Below are 16144 nucleotides of genomic sequence, written 5' to 3' on the forward strand. Positions count from 1 at the left end.
ACTAAATATAAAATATGTGTATATTATATAGTGTGTATATTATATGATATGTATATTATTAATATTTTCATATTGATCTGCATATAATATTATACATATTATGTATGGTACATATTATAGAGAGAGAGCCCACCAAAAAATGTATCAATCAAGAAAAGAAAAACATATAAATATTTTAATACTAAATGTATTGAGTCTGGACAAGGTAGCCTAGTGGTTAAGGTGATGGACTGCTAAATTTATTGAAACTAAATTTATTCATACAAGTTACCTTTGGCATCTACAATTATAAGAGGTGCTCAAAGTGGTAGCTATTAGCTTCCAGACATTTATTAGTGCAGTGAATTGCTGAAGTGTGTGTACATTTCTTTAGGCAGGGTCTCTTTCTCTTTCTCTTTCTCTTTCTTTTCTCTCTCTCCCTTCCTCTTCCTCTTCCCCTCTTCCTCTCTCCCATATATATGTATGTATGTATATATATATCAATTTCATATATATGAATATATATATAATGAGGTCTTATAGTTTGCATTGTTTCATGTCTGGCTTCTTTCACTAAAGATATTTTTGAGATTCAGCTATGTTTTAGCATGTACTAATAATTTTTTTTCTGAATACTATTCTATTCTTTGGAAACATAGTCACACATTGCTTAATAACAAGGACACATTCTGAGAAATGTGCCTTCAGCTGATTTCATCATTGGGTAAACATTATTGTATATACTTGCACAAACCTACATGGGTTTGGTTGCTTAATGTGATGGTAGCCACCTCCTCCTCCTCCTCCTCCTTCTCCTCCTCTCCTCCTCCATTTGACCTTGAATTCAGGTGTCAACTAAACTTGTCTGTGGCATTTCTTTAGGCATCCAAAAGGTGCTGTCAAACAAACCACTTGGAACCTAGGGACAAGTCTGGGATAGAAATTCAAGAAGGATATTCTGGGAACACAGATAAGAAGGTTATTGAAGGCAATGATCTAAAGAAAACCAGAGGGATCTCATTACTGAACTTCAGTGGAAGTTTCTTAAAAGTTTGTAACATATGTCAAGCTGCTCTAGTACAAGAACAAGAATAAAATTTTAAATTTAAAGTGCTCCTTCAGGCAGGTAAGGTGGTAGATACTTGCAATCCCAGCACTCAGGAGGCTGAGGCAAGAGGATCAAGTCTGAAGCGATTCTGGGCCACATAGTAAGTTCAAGGCCAGCCTGAACTACACAGCAAAAACAAAATTGTCTCAAAAACAAAAATAATAATTAAAAAATGAAAATAAGGTCCCACTTCACAAGGCTGCTTTGAAGTGATATTTGATTATGTAATATAAAAAGTGAACCATTTCAAACTCATTCTTAAATTAGAATTTCCAATGTGATATATTAACTATAACAATTAGGTGTATTAATGATTACTCTCCATAGTAGTACAGACATATAGTTACATAATATATATGCAGCATCATAATATGAGCTATTTAGAGAAAGTGTTTCTAAAAAGAGAATGCTAAAATATCAGATTTCTGAGGAACCTAAATTTATGTCCTCCAGATATATAGAAAAATATTGTTTGACTATTTCCATGTCTTAAAAGCTTAAAACTTGGATGTCCTCTTTTGTTATTAAGGTGTATCTATCAAGAAACAGACAATGAAAACATAGCCTAATGAAATCTCACATTCTACACCTTAATTTAGGTACGTTAATTTTCCTTAAACATATGTAAATAATGGATTATGTCCCATCTAGGCCTCAGAGAATTAAAGTCTCAATCCTAGGAATTCTAAAACTAGTAAAATATCTCCCTCTAAAACTAGTGAAATATCTCCCTCAATCTTATCTTTTGTTTTTGTTTTTTTTTCCTTTTCTTTTCTGGTACCAGGGATTGAACTCCGGTCCCTGCATTTGAGAGGCAGGCGCCAGAATCACTAAGCTAAATCCCTGTCCCCAATTTTTTTTTTTGGTACTGGGGATCAAACACGGGTCCTTGTGCTGGTGAGGCAGGCAGCAGAATCAATCTTATCTTAATAAAAGTTATAAAAGGAGGAGTTGGCTTAAGGACTTAATAAAGAGATAAGAAGAAAATATGTATAAATTCTAGAAAAGTGTAAACAAGAGCCATGCATTGAATATGCAGACTGTATTCAAGGAATAAAGCTGATCAGCTATAAAACAAGTTGAAGAGAGCCTGGCATGGAAAGAGTAGTAATTGAAAAAAGTTTGATACTCTGCCTTATTGAGTACATAACATCATTTCAGCGATCAGGAAAACAGATCATCATGCGAACTATTAGGACACATCTGGAATACTGAACCCAAATCTATATTTCTGGAAAGCCACCTTTAAGTATGCAGCCCACATCTGTTCTCAAAAATACAGTCTTTTACTTTGTTATTACAGTACTAACAGTGTGTGCTAACAAAGTGAAGAGGGAAAAAAAAGCTTAGAGAGAAAACACAGGAATAATTTGAAAGATGTCAGATTTTAATAATGTGAAGCAATGTAAAGAACAAAATATACCAGTTGAGAGAAACTTCATTCACTACGAACTCCAAAGGTTGTGAATGCAGGAAGAAGGAAAACACATGGTATCTGGAAAACATCAGAACTTAGTAGGCAAAGAAGAACAGAGTCAGAAGAAAAACATTCCTTTAAAATTTCTACTGTGTTACACTTCTTTTTGGGTAGGAGGAAAACCATCTGAATGGAGAAATCACCTGGTAACTGGTTATTCCTTTAGATATTTTAATTTTTTCATAAAAGCTAACAGTCTAGGAGAGGGGGAAATGACTGTAAGAAGATACTGATTAGAATTAGAGAGAACATGTAATGGGGTACAGCTCAGGCTTCAGTGTCTGTGGGAAAAATGGCAGGGACGGGTATAACATGTCCCAAATTATTATTTGTCGATAAAAATGTATCCTAGATGTGTAAGACCTGTGTGTCATTTGATGTACTCTTTGTCAGTCAAGCTTTTTGAAAATGATTTCTGGATGTTGATTGGTGACCACTTCACTCAAAAGATAGCCACCATTGTATTCTGTATTTTTACACAGATTTTAGTACAGCTGGTCTGTGCAAACTTTGTATAAGAAGGCTCTGAAGGAAGAAAGCCCCATCTCCAACTCTAGAATTCCCGTGTTTCAGGCAAGTATTTGTTATTGCTTTCCTATTACGGTGAATCCATTCATGACTGTAGGGTGCTGAGTGCATTATACAGAATGCATTGAAGATACAGTGAATGTTTTCTGGGAGCTTTTATGCTCAGTTACTTTCTAAGGTGTTATTTAATACCACATGATGCTATACAGTGATGTGAGGTATACAAAGCAGAGTGGAGAATGCCCTTTTCTATATTCTTTCCTGAGCTTTGAATATGCCAGCTTGCTGTGATTATTACATTTTGTTCACTTTCCTTGTACGAACAATAGACTTCCAACAGTGTAAATTTATGTATGATTTGATCTTTGTTTTATGCAGTGAATAGAACACTGGATTATCATTCAAGGGACCCTATGCCATTCTCTACATTTGTCTCTCTGGACACTATTTTAAACTGCTTAGGGCAGAGAGAGGAGGCTGGATAACTGAAAGTGTATTCGAAATAGAGGCAACTGTGGTAATAAACAACTTGATCCCACTGATTTCATTTCACATTAACAAGTATTTTAATTTAATCTGCTTATTTCCCTATGAAATCAAATGAAATGTTTCTTTCCCCCATCTAATTCTCACTTTGATTCATGTTAACAATTTTTCTCCATAAATATAGAAATTCCAAATTTAACAAATGAATTACACATTGTACCACTTAAGAAGTGTGAAAGGTAGCCATTCATTGGGGTTTCATTCCCATTCATCTACGTTCTTATGCCCAGCTTTCTTTTTTGCTGTTTCCTGCCACTTTTACTTTGATTAGATCCAAGCCTCTGGATTACATCCATTCTTACTTCTGTACTTTTGTTCACATAATTCCCTTTTAATCAGTTTTGAAAAAAATTAAATGATTTTGTTATGGTATATTTTAAGTATTACAGAAAAAGGCAGAAAATGAAATATGTAGCAAATGTAGTTACACATCTACTACCCAGCATTGGCACATTAGCCTTTGGTCACACATGATCTCTCCTTCTTTGGTTTTGTTTTAGGAAAAAGTTCGGCTCGATGAATGTAACTGTACTGTTATACTTAAAAGTACCAATAAACTCAATGGGAAAAAGAAAAAGTTCTGTTGATCTCTCCTTCTTTGGTTTTGTTTTAGGAAAAAGTTCGGCTCGATGAATGTAACTGTACTGTTATACTTAAAAGTACCAATAAACTCAATGGGAAAAAGAAAAAGTTCTCCTTAGAAAAATCTTCTCATTCCTTTCAGCCTAACCATTTGTTTCTGTTACTCAACGAACATTTCTCTATTGAGCATAGAGTATATCCATGGGCCATGCTAGGATGTGGAGAGGTTGGGAGAATTAACCAAGTAGCTTATCCTTTAAGCCCTGCAAGGGCTGGGGATGTAGCTCAGTGGTAGAGGGCTTGCCCAGTGTTTGAGGCTCTGGGTTTAATCCCCTGCACAGGGTTAGGTATGTGTGAATTGGGGGGGGTACCATACAATGATCTTTCTCTGTTTATATCCTGCCTTCCCCTTTCAACCCTTCCTGAGAATAGTCTGAAAGACTGGCCTCTGTTCTCCAGACACCTCAGGTGACTATCTGTGTGCTCAGGCTGGCTGTACTGACTTGTGAGGGAAAGCTATGGTTCTTCTCAACTCTGCATTTAGTGATGGTCACAGTGCAAGTGTTTATACCACAGAAAACTGGTGAAATCTACAACTCAGGGTTAGTTTATTTTTGTTTCGGGGGGGGAACTGATTTACCAGCACATAAACACACTGATTCCTAAACATACTCTCAAGCATACTTAGAGTGCTTCGGTAAACAAAATTGAAATTAAAATGCTGTAATCTCCTTTAGAGATAGAATCGTGTTTTACATGACTTTCTTTGACTCCAAAGTGAAGCGCGTTTGGTAGGTATTTCATAAATGTGTTCTGTTCCTTCTAAAAGAGTCTGTTCATTTCTCCTCTTTCCATAGTAATTCATTGCCTTGTGTTTTTGTTATTCTCAATTTTTAAATGCTGTTGTTTGAAAAGACTCTGATAGTGCATCGCTCCCCTTTTCTATGAGGTGATTTCATAAACATCAAAATATCAAGTTCTTGTAGCCCAGAGGGTTTCATCCGAGTAAACAACAGTCTCACAGTCTCCCGTCGTCACCAGGCACCGCTGAGCTCTGTGCCACAGTCCCTGCTCAGTCTGTTCTCAGCTGTGTTCTCTGAGTACGTCCTGCATAGCTCAACAGGTTCCCACTGGAGATCTGTACTGATGCTGTTTGGCTCCCGAAAATCTTGAGACAAGGAGGGGTGGGGATGAGGTATGTGCTTCCAGACCAGTGAAGGGTCCCTGGCTGAGACCAGAGATCTGTCAGAGTGAGGTGGAGTCATATGCAATCAGTAACAATCATATACAAGTTTCTCAGAGTTCCGGCCTTTTTTTCCTTCCATTTTCAGCAATTCTCATATGGCAGACCACGATCAGTCCTCTTTTCAATTCTTATGCAAAGACAAAGATTCTCATAGATCTGGGTTTATCTGTAAAAAGGCTATAATCTGTCCTGCTTTGAGGGTCTTTAAAGAGACCAAAAATAACTAATTCTGTTTCCTCTCCTCTTTGGCTCCTTTCTTCATTAAACCACTGTAGTGTTCAATTACCTTGTCTATTTTTATATTTTTAATGTGCTTAGTCCCCTTTATTTTAGGAAAAAATTTACTCTAAAGGGTAAACAATGATTATATCTTTATTTAGAATTTTTGAAAGCTACTCACTGACTTTCTTTTTGTCAATTTGGGAGTAAGGTGGGAAGGAGTACAGAGTACTTTATGCTTTCTGTATGGCTGTTTACTTCAATTCATGTTACTTTAGTAAATGAGACAGCATCCACTTCCTGTTCTCAGCTTGCCAGAATTCCCAACATTCAGATCATTTGGCTAACTTTCAGTCTGAAGCTGTTCCCTCAAATTCATTCTTCTGCTGTCTGCCCTTGTGGTAGCTTTTAATAACCTCTGAATCCTAGGGGAGGAAGTAAAGGCAATAAACTTGTTTTCCCATTTTGTTTGTAAAATGTTTGCAAAATTCTCACTATGAAAAGAAAATGCTTGACAGAGGTGACTTCTTTCTCATTATGTTAATGACAAGTGAGGAAAATGTGCCCCTCAGGCCTTCCCACCTATGGCTCCTGCCCAACCATATTCACATCTGTAGGGTACCCATCAAGTGGTCAAGCCAGCCTCTGTGAGCACAGTGCATAGCTGGCGGTGCTGGAATCCAGTTCCATGCTGGTTTCCTGACACTTCATAAATCACAATCCTTCTTTTCAGGGCTAAAATTTTTCTTCACTCACAGAGTAACCGAATCTTATCACCATCCCCAGATCCATCAAACTTTCTTGGCTTGGCTGAAACAGAGAAAGCAGAAAATATCCATTTTTGCAGCCGGGCATGGTGGTGCATGCCTGTAATCCCAGCACTCGGGAGGCCGAGGCAGGAGGATCACTGTGAATTCAAGACCAGCCTGGGCTACATAGTGAGTTCCAGGTCAGTCTCAACTACATAGTAAGACCCTTTCTCAAAAAAAAAAAAAATTATATATATATTTGGGGAAACAACCAGAAATCAGGAACAGCAAAGGGTCCCTGGTAGGGACTCAAAAGTGAAAATGAAAATGAAACATGAAAATGAAGTAAAATTCAACAGTGAGATTTCAAACACTTAAAATTCCCTACAAGATCTATTAAAGGGAAATGGAGTGAATTTCAAGGGTGAAATTTCAAAAATTTTAAAGTTTCTTAAAATAAAGGAGACTAAGAACATTTGGGAGGCGCGGTACGGGGGATCAAACTCAGGTCTTTGAGCTTGCAAGGCAGGCAGTGAGTGGTACCACTGAGCTAAACCCCCGGCTCTTAAGAACATTTTTTTTATAATTTGAAAACAGACTAGGCAATTAAATGCTAAAGGGTAATGAAGAGAGAAGCGAAATAGAAAAAACCCCAAAGCTCTCTATTGTTTGAGTTCAGACCTGGACAGTAGATAAAGGACACTAGAAGCCATGTTAACAGTTCTGAAAATGAGGAATGCTGCTGAGAGAAAACTCCCAATAAAGAAGACTTAAAAGACAAACCAACCCCATCAACACCACCAGGGCAAAATTCATTTCAATATTCAGTTCAATAAATGTTTATTGCATGCCTCTTTCATGCCACATCCTGTGCTATCAACCTTAATTTTCCATGTTTTATTATCTGTGACAAAAGAAGATGAGAACGCTGACATATTTGGAAGTAGGTCAATTTTACAATGGCTATTATAATAGTGTTAGTATCTTGAGAGAAATGATTAATTTTGGATATCCAATTTGAGTTACTTTGTACATACTAACTGGTACTACCTAAGATATTGGTATATGACTCCTAAAAATCTTTAAATTTTGCAAAAGAGAAATAATCGGTGTAATATAATAACTTTGATATGACATGCTATTGTTTTCAACAAAAATTTTGGTATTACACACAATACAGTTACTTGATAGTGCTAACTTCCCATTTCTTCTGGGTTATATGTTTACTTAAATGTGTCTACTCCAGAAGCATTTACCCAATTATAAATTGTGGATAATTCCACATTCAGGTGCTGTGGTAACTGTGTTAACACTTCCATCTTGTCTTGTTAACCCCAGTAAAGGTACCAACTACCCAGAACGTATAACAAAAATATTGATGGGCATGAAGTTAGGCAGAAACTCATAAATCTTGAGCTCTTACCCTTGCCCAAACCTTGCCACCCTATTTTGATTCTCAGAAATCCTGAAATTAGATGATAGTCATTGTGTTGCATTGTAATTGTAGTTTTGCTAGAATTTGCCTATATCAACCTCTGCTCGTGGAAGATTCTATCAAAGGAGCAAGTAAGTCTGTGCTTGGAGGAGAGTTTCCATAGACTTCAGTTGGCATCACTAGGCACATGTCATCCCAGAGGGCAAACTTTTAGGAGCAGCAGTGCACACAAACTGCTGAAGATAGATTGCTCATGTTAAATGAAGAAGTATAATGGAAGTTATCAAGAATAGAAGGAAACTTTCCTGAACAGCCTGGGATTTTTATCTCTTCTGTGGCATTGGAAGCAAATCTATCTGTGGCTGAAAATTCTCTGGTATTTTACATACACAGAGAAACACATAAATACTTAAATATGACTCCAGGAATGGTAGCACGTTCCTCTGATCTTTTCATTTTGCGAGACTGAGATAGGACGTCAGAGATTTGAGCCCACCTTAGGCAACTTAGGGAGCAACTTAGAGACTTGGTAAGACCTCGTCTCAAGCTTAAAAATAAATTTTTTGAAAAAGACTGAGAACGTACCTCAGTGTAAAGGCTCTGTGTTCAATCTATACCAACAAAGGAAGGAAGAAAGAAAGAAGGAAGGAAGGAAGAAAGAAAGAAAAAGAAAGAAAAAGAGAAAGAGAAATTAAATTTTTTGAAAAAGACTGAGAACGTACCTCAGTGTAAAGGCTCTGTGTTCAATCTATACCAACAAAGGAAGGAAGAAAGAAAGAAGGAAGGAAGGAAGAAAGAAAGAAAAAGAAAGAAAAAGAAAGAAAGAAAGAGAAAGAGGAAAGAAAGGAAGGAAGGAAGGAAGGAAAAAAGGAAGGAAGGAAGGAAGGAAGGAAGGAAGGAAGAGAAATAGCTATGAAATCCCCAAACATAAAGAATCTCATTCATTGGTATGACATCATAATTCCTGATAAAACAAAAAACTGACAGAACAGAGGAATTTCTTTTTATACGATTTTTGGTATAAAGATAAGATGTCTTGGTAGTTATAATTCAATTTAGCAAAGTAACAAATTCTGGGGGGATGCAAACTTCAGAAATACTCATTACTTCGCACTGTCATGTGTGTGAAAATATGTGCAATTCCACTTCATTAGGGCGGGAGTTTGCCTCCAGCCTTGGAGTTTGTTCTAGTTGCTTGCATGGTATTGCCCTTCACTGCTCTGTGAAACAGTCACATTAGCACAATTTTCCAGGAATGATTTCCAGGTTAGGAACACATTTCTGCCATTATTGGCCTAATATGAGGACATGCTACCAGCAACATTAAATAACAAGAATAGATGCTACTAATAACTAAGAAGTGTCTTTGGTGATTCTGGTAGCTGGTGTCAAGCCATCCAGGCCCATGGGAATTTATTGACAACATGAGGAAGCAAGAATTGGACAATGGGGTTTAGGATAGCCATAGTCAAATTTGTTGAATACAAGTCACAACATAGTTGCCAAAACATGAGATATCCTTGTGACTGTTTAACTCTATAACAATGTGCAAGTAAACAAAAACAACTACATGGTTCCCAACACAAAGCAAAATGCTTCAGTTAGGAGACAATCGATGAAGTAACTAGGAATATCATTTATCACTATTTTACATTCCTCATTCTTAAAGCCTCCAATGATTGAGCTGATGTGGTTTCTCCACATACCAACCATATAACACATTATAGTGCTCCTTCCTAGCTTTCTGATTTTCTGGAAGATGTTCACATCAACTCTCAACAAACTGCCACCAAATCTGCATATTCCAATTCCCCAAGCTTGAAATCAAATTTTTAGCATTCCAAGTAGCCTACAATTGTTTTGCCTAGTTCATGGAAGAACATTTCCAATTTTTTTCAAATTTTAAGCATTTTTAGATTATTTTTGGCCAGTTTTTCAAATGGCATGTCAGCATTAATTTTGCATATTTTATCATCAGTAACTAAAATTGAATATTCTTGTTCAAGATTAAAATCAATTATTGAAAATGAACAAATTTTGGCAAGCTCATCATTTAATGAACTGAATTTTGTCCTTCAAAGCATTGATTTTTAGTTTGTTGATCTACAGAAGATGGAAGCTCTAAACTAGGTGCATGCTACATGAAACAACATTTACAGAACATAAATAAACACTGGTGTTTTTGAAGTATTTTTTGGCTGCAGTAGCACTACCCTCATGGAATGCACACATATTGGAACACATCAACATGATGTCCATGATTAATAAAGAGACAAGCCCTTCAGGGATTTAGATTCAAGCAATGAAGAAGTATCTTCATCACAATTTCATTCAGAGTTTATAAATAACTGAGAAAACTCAGGATGCTGTTTATAGAAATTATGTTGTGTCTTTCATGTTGGGATATTCTTATATACTTCTGAGCCTCTTTTTGCTTACTTGCCTGCAGTACCTCATAGGAACTTTTGTCTCACTGTCTCAGCCATAAGGTTTCCACTTAGGAGTAATAATAATAATTATTGCTCATATGATAGTACATTGTTCTAAAAATATTGCCTACTATTGCCCCTAGCAATGAAACAATAAGCCAGTCACACTGCAGTGAAATTTTTTTTTAATAAGGGGAGAGAATTTGGTAGAGGTGTATAGAAGAACATTTCAGTTTTCAGCAAAAATTTCAATTTATACATCTACATGTGGAGATTTTAGTTGAGGAAAGACTGAAAAATTGACCCACTATTAAGAAAGCCAAGCTCCCTTTCCCCAAAGCTAATCAAGCATGTCCTTCAGCACTACAGTTCCACAGTGCTAATGTAGCCTTTCCTGAGCCAGAGAACAGAGAATCAAGGAAAATTTACTTTGCTGAGATAAAACTAGGATGGGGATAATTACAATGGCATTTTGATAAAAACAAGAATCAAACCGACACCAGAAATGAAAACTGGAGCATCTCTGGCTCCCAAAGCTTCTTGTCATCAATAGGACCAGAAACCCTTAAAGCAATGTTTGGCTACAAAACCAAGTAAAACCAATTGTGCACACACCAGGTTTTCCTTCTAGTATTCAGGAAATAATGCAACTGTGCCTGAGATGCCCCAGCCAGCCCTTCTCCTATGAGGCTCTAATTTAGTACAAAGAGTCATTGACTAATATTGGGCTATATTCATACTGATGACTGGCAGAGATTAATATCCTCTTTGAATTATAGTAACTTCCTCTGAAAGAAGCCATGCACAAAAACCATACTTTGACTACAATATGTAACTATGATATAAAATGAAGGAGCAAACTCTCTGGACACTGAAAACCAAAATAGCCTCTTAACTTTTTCTGAAAATAGGTTACATGAAAACTCTTCACAAAGAGATAATTGGCTACCAGAAATAGTATAATAAAAGTAGACTCTTGTTTCTGCTCTAAAAATTAAAATGTTTTCATGACAAAAGAAAACAATTTGAGCTCCAGCTCTTGATTTTTACTACTGAAATCTCTTTTCCAAAATTTAAATGATGTTTTATTTTATGTAATTGTTAATTTAGTAATGAGTTTACTACCAAGTGATTGATTATCTGCATGGGCACTGTTAAATACATTACTTTCCAATGTACTTCTTTATTTATTAATAAGGGCCATTAGTGACATATTAGCCCATATAATTTATAAGTGAGTAATGTAGTAAAAACTTAATTTGTGATCTAATTGTTGGGAATTTGCCCATATGTGAAGCAGTGATTGCAGTGCTAGTGCATACTTTTTAGGGTTTCAAAATATTAACTTGACTAGCAGATGTTATCAAATAGCTTTTCTAGCTTACATTTTGAAGTCCTTTCTCCCTTATCATTGGAAAACCAGTTAGTATCTAGTTCTATTTCCTGCTGGAAATTCAGAATGATGGCAGAATGATGTCTCAAATGAAGAATGGTCAGAAGACATGGTGATAATGGCTGGAAAAATGTGAGAAGCCAGGGTGGATATAGTATGATGCTAAATCCAGAGGAATATGATTGGAAAGAATTGAGCTAACTGGCTTTTCAATTGAATGAACAGTTGCTAAAAAGTGTTCTGTATGTGAATGATGAATTGCAGTGGGCAAGGATAGAGATTAGAACAACTAACTGTTATGTCATTAGCTGTTATGAACCTAAGTATGAGGTGAGTTGGATACTGATTAATGTGGTGACAGTGGACTAGTGAAAAAGATGTTAATGGAGAGTGTCGGAGGAACTGAATCAGACAACTAAGGGGGAAAGACAACAATGGGACATGGAGGCAGTAATGAGAATGAACTGTGGGGTGGGAGCTTACAGTCCCAGGAGGCCTTGGCATTCATAGGGAATTTTGAAAGACCTATAGATATGGTGAGAAGATGGAATGGGAGCAAAATATACAATACACTGGTTCAGGAAATAAGACTATAGTGTGACTATATTTTATGGCAAGGGAAAGTTGAGTCAGATGTAAATATCAAGTGAAAAAAAAAACAGGAAAAAAGAGATTTAAAATAGTAAAGAATAGGAAAGGACTCCCAAGATGAACAAAGGACACAGTCAGGAGACTGTAGTAAGGATATTACCAAAAAGAAGAAAATTGTATGTGCACATACAAAGTGATTTGCAGGTGGGGAGGGGACATTGAGGGAAAAGCACATTGGATGGAAAGAAAATGGCAGAGACACAAGACGATAGCAGAATGCCAGACTTCTGAAAGTGAGAGTTCCTACGATCCTGATTCATGATGTCACTATACCCACCATGTTCATTCATCTATTTCTTCACCTAGCAAACTAATTAAGGACCTACTCCAGCAGGCACATGCTAAGGTATGAGAATGCATAAAGCAGAATCTTTGCCTCTGAAAAGCTCACAGACTCACAGAGTCGTTATTGAGTAGGGAGGAGACAGACATACACATTCATAGTTCATACTAAACATTATGATTAGGGTTCTCTTTGAGAACACCAATGAAGGCACAAATAATTCTAATAAGAGAGTTAGGAGGTTTTAACAGAAGATGTTTATCAAAAATTCATAAGCATTTGTGCTTATCCTCACACTTTACACCAAAAGATGTGTACACATGTCCATAACAACATAATTCATCAGCCTTGCAAGTTGGAATCCACACAAGTACCCATTAACAGTAAAATGGGTAGATAACTTGTGGAATATTCATACCATGGAATGAGAATGAACTATATACAACAGAGATGACTCTTAGAAACAGGATGTGTGAAAAAAAAGTCACACACAAAGGAGCACATACTGCATGATTTCATATACGTGAAGTTGAAAAATAGACAGCATGAATCCATGGTGTTAGAACCCCAAGAGATGGTTCTGGGGGACAATAAGGATGGTATTAGGGTGTATATCTAGATGTTCCCCCAAATTCTCATGTGCTCATATGTGGGACTTTGGGGAGGTGATTGGATCCTTTGTATATGATATTTATCAATGGATTAGTCTACTGATGAAATTGTATGTTGTTGGGAGGTGAATCCTGATTGGAGGAGGTCGGTTACTGGAGTCATAGCCTGGAAGGATCTCTCCCCCACCCTCTTACCTTGATGTTTGGTTTCCACTACCAAAGCATGAGCAATTCTATCTGCTGTGGAAACAGCCAACTATGGATTGAAACCTCTATAAATTGTGAGCCAAAATAAACTTTTCGTTCCTTATTTAAATTGTGGGTATTGTGTCTCCGCAATGAAAACGTAAGACAGAGGGTAAGGGAGCATTAGCATTAGCAGGCTTCTGAGGTATTAGTTATATTATTCTTTGATCCAAAGGCTGTTTGCAGTAGAATGTTGAATTTGTGGAAATTTCCCCAAGCTAAGCACTTACGGTTCAGGTACTATTCTGTTTATATTTACACTTCAATAAAAAGTGAAATAAAGCTTAAGATCAGACACCAAAGTTTATAATGCTGTGGGATGTGAACCAAGGCGACATGATGGAAGGAGAGCGTGTGGACTCTTCTCTGTTTTTTTTTTGTCCATCTTCTCTTCACCTTCTGCAAGATGGCTGTGTCCTTTTAGAAAACCAATATTGAAGTCCTAATCTCAGAATGTGACCTTACTTGGAAATAGGTTCGTTGCAGATGTAACTACTTAAAACAAGGTCCTACTATAGTAGCATGGGCCTCTAATCCTATACGATTAGTGCCCTTATAAAAAGGTGATGGCCATGTGAGGATGGAGACTCAAGGAGAATGAACACCATGTGAAGATGAAGGATTGTAGGAGTGCATTGACAAGCCAACGATTGCCAAAGGTTTCCAGCAAACAACTAGAATCTAGGAAGAGACAAGGAAGGGCTTCATTATAATTTTAAGAAGGAGCATGGTTTTGATGACACTTTCATTTTGCATTGCTAGGCTCCAGAATTGTGAGATAATAACTTTGGTTGTTTTAAGCCACCTAGTTTGTGGTCCTTTGTTACAGCAGCCCCAGGAATCGAATACACTGACCTATATAGATGGCACCATTACAGTGGGAGGCGGTAATGAGAGGCAACACAGATGAGAGTGAAGAGTGCAAGCAGACAGCTACTGCATATCTCTACAGAAGCCTGTAATTCTTTCTCTCTGTAGGTCCTTTACCAGCTTCCTCCTTCTGCCTCTCAGGCAAAGAGGTGGTAATGGGCCCTGTTATTGGTACTTTCCCATTCCCTGAAGCTCTCTCTACTCAATCCATACTTTTCTAAATTATTCATCCATTAAATTCCCCTCAATTACTTGAATCATATGGAGGGAAGCTGTACTTTCTAAGTATTATATTACATATACACAATATTTTTAGAACAAGCTTGAGAGAATTACAGTGAGAGGAAAATTCCCCAGGAGGTATAAGAAACTTCTGGTACTGACATGCAAAGACTTTTCCTTTTAGTGGTAAAAGATGAGATTAACAGAAATGTTACCCGTGGTTCCTTACTAAGATGTATGTGGGGTCTTCCAAAGACAGACTGCAGATCTGTGCTGAGATAACGTGCTCCTTCAGCAAAACTCTGCCTTAAAATCTCTTTGTTTAGAAATCATTCTTCTTTGATTTTATTTCTAAAAAAAAAAAGTAGAGGAGAGGGGAATTTACCCCCTCAGTGTACACCAATGTGAAGCAAGATGATTCTGTGGTTAGCTCTACAATGTCTATAATTCCATTTCTGGGGAAAAGCCGCCTAATTGTGTGCATGGGCTTGGGTACAGGCCAGAAGAAAAGCCCTTGGTCATTGGTCCATAAATGCGCCAACCAGCTACAGAGTTCAGAACCAATCATCAATTGAAAGGTCCTGTCTTCACCATCAAAAAGTGTGCTTCAAACATTGTAGGCAACAGCCAGTTACAAAAAAATGCACTAGTTTTAAAAGGAAAAAAGAGTATAGAAAAATGTGTCTTAAAATTTCTGCTCTATTGTTATAAAAAAAAAATCAGTGACTACTCTGATCCAAAGAGGAGTATCAGGGAAGGGAGTGACCCCAAGCTTGAGTCATGCTAAGAAAGAGAGATAGTAATAGTAATTGTAATAATAGTCTGTTGCTGTGGTAAGCATTTTACAGGTATATCTCTGAGCCTACAACACAGGAAAATTGTTAGCCCTGTTTTTTAAACATGGGAACCAATTCTTAAGGGGTTCATTATGAAAAGTGCAGTGTCCAATAACTGTTAAAGTTAGGATTCATACTCAAGTCTGTAACACAAACATCAAAGTGATAGTCTCCCCATGACAAAGGAAAGGAAAAGCCCTTGGCTCTCCCCTCAAAGGCTGATAAACTTGAGGATGAGAAACAACTGAGTGACCTTTAAAATCAATGGAATTTCCTTCCCATTCTTAATTCTGACCTCAACTTCCATGATCGAATTAGCATCCCTATTCTTCAGATGAAGAAACCAAGGTTTGCGGAAGTTGTAAGCAATTTATTTGAAGTCACACAGATTATCAGTAGCACAAATTTTTGCTTTCCTAAGATGAATGATATGTTTATAATGAGTTAAGGCTTCTCCTCCACACTTGGGATGTTTGGAAATATTAACCTTGGTAAAGTGCTCATCAAAACTGAAAATATCTTTTCCAGAAAAATATTGTTATTAACTGAATTAACAAACCAGATCCAGTGCCTCGGGAAGGATACCTTTTCCTCAGGGTAATCAGGTTTGGTCTCTTGCAACATTGTATGGAATAGGAATGTGAAGAAATATTTAGCAAGACAGATGCTAGAATCCCAGGATCACTGAGGACCTGGGAGATAAAACTTGATTTATTATCATAATAGCCCAGTGG

General features: G+C 37.0%; 1 protein-coding gene across 4 annotated transcripts in view; it reads left to right on the forward strand.

Annotated features, from left to right (window-relative positions):
- Trpc3 (transient receptor potential cation channel subfamily C member 3) overlaps nt 1-16144 on the forward strand; it is a 153237-nt gene that overhangs the window by 3084 nt on the left and 134009 nt on the right. For all 4 annotated transcript variants that reach the window (XM_033759997.1, XM_010611072.2, XM_033759998.1 and 1 more), the window contains exon 2: nt 3047-3137. The gene's annotated coding sequence lies outside the window, so the exon portion shown is untranslated. The remainder of the gene's footprint in view (nt 1-3046; nt 3138-16144) is intronic.

This window comes from Fukomys damarensis, unplaced genomic scaffold, assembly GCF_012274545.1.
Source record: "Fukomys damarensis isolate Sample0158 unplaced genomic scaffold, DMR_v1.0_HiC HiC_scaffold_38, whole genome shotgun sequence".
NCBI lineage: Eukaryota > Metazoa > Chordata > Mammalia > Rodentia > Bathyergidae > Fukomys > Fukomys damarensis.